Below are 7,487 nucleotides of genomic sequence, written 5' to 3'. Positions count from 1 at the left end.
GAAGAGCAGGTCTCCAAGAGAAGACAACCAAACAGGACAAAACAAGATACAACAAGACAAGCTGAAAGCCCTCATATTGAGCCTGGGCCAGGCAACCCAATAGGAAGAAAAGAGTCTCAAGAACAGGCAAGAGCCAGAGATACACCCACTCCCACTATTAGGAGTCCCACAAAAACCAAGAAAACAGCCCTGACACAGGCAGAGGATCCTCCCGCAGAGGTGCACGCTCACCCAGGCCCTGCGCTGCAGATTTGGTCTCTGCGAAGCCATGCGATCCCTGCTTAGTTGATTCAGTGGGCCATGTTCTCATGGTGCCCTCCATCCTCTTTTGACTCCTATGATTGTTTCTCCCCCTCTCCCACAGGTTCCCCTGTCTCAGAGGGGAGACGTGATGGAGACCCCAAGTTAGAGTCTCTGCTTAATGTCTAGCTGGGGGTCTGTGCGCCTGCTTCCACTGGACAAGGCACCAATCTGTGATTATGGCAGAATACCATCAGGAATGATTTGTTTATTTATTTATTTATTTATTTATTTATTTATTTATTTATTTGTCAGCTGTGTTTGGCTGTGCCCCAGGTCTCTGCGCTGTCCAGTCTCCGGTTCCTGGCTATGCACGCAGTGTAGAGCTCCCCCTCGTGGCATGGGCCGCAAGTTAAGCCAAATATTGGCCACTCGCACAAGTTCTGCACCAAGGTTCCCAGCACATCTTGCAGGCAGGACAGATTATAGAGAAGTGGAGAGTTTTGTGGCGTTCAGGGTTCTCTTTCCGTGCAGCTTGCAGAATAAATACTTTCTTGTGCCAAGAGACAAGAAAGTAGAGGCGAAGACTCCAAGTCCACACCAGCTCAACTTCTCTATGTTTCAATGGATGGATGCTATCCTCAGCAATGGGACAGTTTTCAGAGAGTGGCCTTCATGCGTTGTTTAGGGATCTCCATGGGACCCCTCAGGCCAAGAACTGAACAGAATGTAACCCAAACCCAACCCAAAGCCTGGCTACAAAAGTTGGCCAGTTCTAGAGCTACAGTAATAAAAATTGCACATCATTGGCATAAAAACAGACACATTAATCAATAGAGTAGAAATGAAGACCCAGACATAAGTTCACACACCTATTAATACTGGATTTTTGATAAAGAATCTAGAAAAACAATGGGAAAAAGAAAGCATCTTCAACAAATGGTACTGGTTGAACTGGTCTGCATGTAGGAGAAGAAAATAGATCCATATTTATCTCCCTGCACAAAGTTCAAATCCAAGTGGATTAAGGACCTCAGCATAAAACCAGACACACTGAATCTGACAGAAGAGAGAATGGGGAACTCACTGACACAGGAAATGACTTTCTGAACAGAACACCGACAACGCAGATACTCAGCTCAACAAATAATAAAAGGAGTGTGGGCTTTAAGACGCAGACAAGATGGGTTTTGTGAAGCATCTGTGGTTCTAGAAGAGATTAGTGCCACTAAAGGGACACTGGGGCTTTTGTACTGCTTCAACAGGGTTTTACATGGGGCCTGTAGGTCTGGACCAGATCTTCCTGCATGCAAAGCAAAAGCCCTTTATCGATGGGGCCACAGCTCCAATTCTTAGAATATGTTTCTAGGGCCTGGAGAGATAGCTGAGCAGTTTGGAGCATTTACTGTTTTTGCAGAGGGACCTAGTTTGGTTCCTAACACCCACATTGGGTAGCTTACTACCATCTGTCATTCTAATTCTAGGGGACCTGGTGATGCCATTTCCTGGCTCCTGCGGGCACCTGCGTGCTCCTGATGCACATAAACTCATGCCATCACACATTTGTACATATAAATAAAAATAAGTCTTCAAGAAGAAAGTGTGTCTACACATTAAGAACCACCACACAATACCATGCATGGGTACTTTCTTTTATTGTCTTGTAAGTGCAGACATCCTTGCATGCATTTCTTTTTGAGATCCCTGCCTCCTTTGTAGAGCAGAAAGCCTGCTGACATGAAGCGAGAAGCCAGACACTACCCCTTCTTCTCAAGAAGGCGCTTTGCTTAGGCATCAGGGATAGCCTCCCACTGCAACAGGACCAAAGTGGTCAAGTTCTGATTATCACCTGTTCGGGATGAAATTCAAGTGGAAGACTCAACTCTTTGGTGAATTATTTCTCTTTTTCAAGATTCAAGAGTCCTTGGTGAGTTATTCCTTTATTTCTTTCTCTAGCCCCTAGATCTGAGGTCTCCAATCTCCTGAAATTGTGCCTGTTGCTCCATTTGTTGGGACACAGTCACAGCTATCCTGGCATGCCTGTGGCCCAGAGCTTGTAGCTTGGATGTTCCTGAGCTACATGAAACCACAACCCGCTTCTAGTCCTCAAAACAGTTCAAGGAATACTCAGGCTGGGCTCCTGTCTGCTGTGTCACGAGACACAGGACAGCACCCTTCTGGACCTCCAGCTCTCCCTTGCTGAGCTGGCCTGGCAGCTGACTGGCGCTGCATTACAGATGCTCCTTCATGGCTTACCCACCATGCAGTGCTGACTGTTCTTCTCTGTGTCTCGGGAAACTGCCAACACAGAATTACCCAGCCTCACCTCCTCAAGATCGTCGGAAGCCAGGCCAGCCCCTTTAGACTTCACTGACTTCTAAAATCTGTAACACACGGGACAGAGGGTGTTGGGTGTGGCCAACCCTGTTTGTCCTGCTCCCTCCTTCCTGGCATGTCTCAAGTCACTGAACTCAGTTTATATGCTTAGGCTTTTCTCTCCCTCAGGGTGAGGTACTTCCCAGGAGTCTCTGTCCTGTAAACAGTCCTAAGGATCAACCCTGGCTGTGCCCACACCAGAGTTCTCAGCTCTGGTCTCAGTCAGCACACGGCTTCAGAACATCCGCTTAGGCCCGGCTTAGTCCTGGCTTATGGCTGCTGTGCCATAGTAACTGTTAACCCTCCCATTCACTCTCAGAAGAATCTTTGTTGGGATAGTGAATTGTGGGTGTCATTCTTTCTTGAGCCATCCCTTCCTTAACCTAGCTGGAATGAGCTGGGAAGAAGTGCTCTGAAAACCAGTCAGTAGTAATTTTGGGATGACCCAGCATGCGCTTCTGCTTACCTTTCTTTGCCTGACATCTGATGTGCTATGGGGACAGTTCTGACCCTGACCCAAGTCCTGATGGTTTCTAACCACGACCTGCCCTCCTAGGTGCTTGGGGCCTCGGTCATCTGGCATCTTTCACCAGCCTACCCCTCAAGGCCTGCCTACCTCATTGTCTCTCCAGTGCTCTGTGCTTTGGAAGTCTTGCTGTGCATATATGTCAAGGTTTTGCTGGGAAAGTAGGGTGCTCTATCAGAAAGGTCAAGAGCTTGGAAACCAAAAGACCCAAATTCAAATTCTACCTTTGGAGCTGACTGTGTCATATTGGACATGTCACTTCAACACTCAGCATGGAATGGAGTTATTCCTTGGAATGGAATTATTGACTTGTGTACTAGACGATTCTCTTGTTTGCTTAGGCTGAATCAGTTACCTGATGCTAGGCCAGTCTTTGGGAAAATCAGATTTCCAAACTACTTGACTTTAGCTGTCAACCTGACATGGCCTGGGATTCATGGAAAGAGTGTTTTACTGAGAAAGTATCTAGATCAGTTCGGCTTGTAGGCATTTTGGGGGAGGCAGTTTTCGTTCCTAAATATCTTTTTCCTTTTCTGAATATGCTTTGGTGTTTTGCTTGCGTGTATGTCTGGGTGGAAGTTCCCCTGGAACTGGAGTTACAGCTAGTGCGAGCTGCCACGGGGCCCTGGGAGCTGTGCCTGGGTCCGTTGGAAGAACGGCTGGTGTTCTTGACTAGCTGAGCCATCTCTCCAGCCCACCTTCTCAAATGTCAGTTGATGAGGAAACCCAGGTAATTGTGGGAAGCACTGTTCCCTAGGCATGGGGTCCGGAACAGAATAAGAGAGGAGAAAGCTATCCAAGAGCAAACAAGCCGGGATGAGTGTCTTCCCTCTGTTCTTGCCTGTGGAGGCGACATGAGCAGCTGCCGGACGATGGACCGTGACCTGAAACTAAGCCAAACAAACCCTTTCTCCCAAGCTGCTTCTTTCTTTCTTTCTTTCTTTCTTTCTTTCTTTCTTTCTTTCTTTCTTTCTTTCTTTCTTTCTTTTTCTTTCTCTCTCTCTCTCTCTCTTTCTTTCTTTCCCTTCCTTCCTTCCTTCCTTCCTTCCTTCCTTTTTTTTTTTTTGGTCAAGATAGTTTATCAACCATCAAAAACGAAACCAGAACAAGGAGCCATACATAAGAGAAGCTGCGAGAGTCATCCAGGGCCAACAGAGCTGATTTTCCACCTTCATACGAGGGGGAGAAGATGAGCGGGTCCCTTCTGTCCACCTGTTCCATTGCTCTAAGCCCAGACTGTTCTCATGGAAAAGTGAAATTGACATCCTTCTCCATCTCACTGACCTGTAAAAAGGATGCAGGGGGTGTTGGGGAGGGGATGTGCCAGGAGTAGAGAAAGAACCTCTTTCAGTAATCCTTTTCTCCCTTTAGGGTCAAGACAATGGGAAGAACATTATTTCAGCACTTCGTACTGAGGTGAATTCAGAAGGAATTGGGAACATGTGTGTTATAAGCATCCATATTAATGACCTGAAATATAACGCATACTGGCAAGGCCACATAGACGAGAGTTCTGTTCTTCCTTGAATGGAAGATGGTGGCGTAGAAATTTAAGATTTCAGTAAGCTTCTCTCCCGGGTAGAAATCTCCAGTCTGGGACTCAAATCTGATTAAGTGAGTCAGGGTTACATTTACTATGGTGCATTACTAACATTTTTCAGCATTCAGAAGTAGCTGGTGTCTCCGTGGGTCTGGCCGGCTCCTGGCAATTGTGCACTTGGCTGCTGGTGTCATGCCGCCTGCCAAATGCTGGAACGATGTTCCAGGCAGGTCTGTGGCTTTCAGTCAGGGAGGTGCTGTTCCCCACCATGCTCCTTCCCAAGCTGCTGCCTACAGTTTATTTACATCTGCTTGTTCTGAAACTGGACCAGAAGGGAGACAGCTGCACCCCTTTGCCCTGTTCAGCTTCTACAGTAAACATCTGGGGTGGGGGGCGACTGTGTGCTGGTTTCACAACCTCTGCCTGCTACTTCTGTTTGTTTGTTTGATTTCTAGAAGTCGCTTTATGCACAGTGTCTTAGTCAGAGAATCACATTTAAAAATAACCTGCCAGATGGACTATTAGAAAACACCAGTTCTTCAGAGACCATCAAGTCTCCATCCCAGGGCGAATCTTGAACTGAGCAGTGACATTCTCTGACTGACAGGTTCATATGAGTGAGCCTGTCCCAGCACTGGCTGCTCCCACCTGCTTGCCCGCCATAGTCAGGGGAGAGTCCATCACCTAGCCTGAGAGCGCTGGTTAAAGAAGGACCTTGAAGGAAGTCTTGCAAGGACTGCCTTGATGTTCACGAAGACAACTGACACACACGCGCCTCAAGGCAGGGGTTCTGTTGTTTTTTTTTTTACTATAGACGTCAGTGAGTGAGTTTGTCAGAGCTCAGTTGTACCGCACACCGCACAGTAAACATTTTGTTCATTTCTTTCCGTTCTACTTTTCTTTCTTTTTTCTTTTCTTTTTTCATCTAGAGCACTTGCCTAGCATGAGTCAAGTCCTGGGTTTAATATTTTTTTATTGCCAAAAACAAACAAACAAACAATAAAACCCCAAACCACAAGCTAGCAAGCAAAAAACATTTAGACACACAGTCAAGCACATTCATTTCTCTCAGTACTGATGTCCACCTTAGCCAAGGCTACCCACTCACTGGTCAATCTTTCCATTTACCCCTCTTACTATTCTCCCCGTCATTGTCTCCAGAAGCAGCCTCTCTCCCTCTGCTTTCTGGGGAGCTAGCCTGGCTTTCTGACTGATTTTGTGAGGGGTAGCCCCAGCAACACTCACCTCCTTTTCTTTAGTCCATAGGAGGTTGTTTTTTTTTTTTTTTTTTTCCCATTACCAAAGTTATTTTCTTCCCTGGACTCTTCCAGCATTGGCGATTCTTCTCTCGTCTGCCTTTTCTTCACTGAACTTTCTCTTAGAGTCTCTGAAAGATAAACAAAGAGAATACCAGCCTCCTCACGCCACCATCACGCCCTCTCACTGCTGTCCCCGGAGTCAACTTTTCAGTTGTACACTCTGCTTGCTTTCTTCTTTATGAAATTCAACAAGAAAAATAAGTTCTTCGTGAGGAAAACACAAAAGCAGAGAGTAAGACATGTCTCTTTGTGAGATAAGAACCTGATATTTTTTTTCTTTCTTACCAGCTAGATTCTCTCAAGGTAAGAACACAAAAACAGCTTCAGGAAGAAGGGTTCATTTTGGTTCCCAGGCCCAGTGCATTATACCCCGCCCTGGTAGGAAGGCATGGCGGAGGGGCTGAGGCTGGCCTGGCAGCCAGGAAGCAGAGAGCTGGCGGGCGGAGGGGCTGAGGCTGGCCTGGCAGCCAGGAAGCAGAGAGCTCATGGCGGAGGGGCTGAGGCTGGCCTGGCAGCCAGGAAGCGGGCAGGGGCTGAGGCTGGCCTGGCAGCCAGGAAGCAGAGAGCTCATGGGCGGAGGGGCTGAGGCTGGCCTGGCAGCCAGGAAGCAGAGAGCTGGCGGGCGGAGGGGCTGAGGCTGGCCTGGCAGCCAGGAAGCGGGCAGGGGCTGAGGCTGGCCTGGCAGCCAGGAAGCAGAGAGCTCATGGGCGGAGGGGCTGAGGCTGGCCTGGCAGCCAGGAAGCGGAGAGCTGACGCTTCATCCGCACACAGGCAGCAGAAGGCAGGAACGGAAGTGGGGAGAGGTGTAAACCCCCACACTGCTCACAGTGATGTACTCTCTTCACCAAGGCTCTACAGTTCTCCACCTGTGGGCCGTGACCCCTCTGAGGGTCTAGTGACCCTTTCACGGGAGCTGCATATTTACATTACAATTCATAGCAGTAGCAAACTTACAGTTATGAAGTAGGAACAAAAATAATTTTATGGTTGGGGAGTCGCCACAACACGATGACCTGTGTTAAAGGGTCACAGCACGAGGAAGGTTGAGAACCAAACCGCTGTAGTGCCGAAAGGGTCCATAGCCTCCCCAAAAGGGCACCACCAGCTGAAGATCAAATGTGCAAAAGTGTGAGCCCGTGGGGTATATTTCTCAGTCAAGCCATCGTATTGCAAGGAGCACACTGCATTTAGATTGCTTTCACTCCCTAAAGGGGTTCACCTTAAGGATGTCAGACAAGTGAAAAGAGACGATAAACTCAGTGAGTCAGGAGGACATGGTTGAGCTTATTTCTTAAGGGGCATCACTGACTTAGCTCTGTAACGGATTATACAAGCTGAAATGAACCCTTTCCTTCCCGAGCATCTTTTGGCCACGACAGCAACAGAAAGCAGACACTGTGTGAGCGTGAGGACCTGAGTTTGGATCCCTGTGTGGCAGACACTTGTGCTCCCAGGGCTGGTTTGGGGAGACAGTGTTGGCTATTTT

This window comes from Meriones unguiculatus, chromosome 9, assembly GCF_030254825.1.
Source record: "Meriones unguiculatus strain TT.TT164.6M chromosome 9, Bangor_MerUng_6.1, whole genome shotgun sequence".
NCBI classification, from domain to species: domain Eukaryota; kingdom Metazoa; phylum Chordata; class Mammalia; order Rodentia; family Muridae; genus Meriones; species Meriones unguiculatus.
This window is presented reverse-complemented; position numbering follows the sequence as displayed.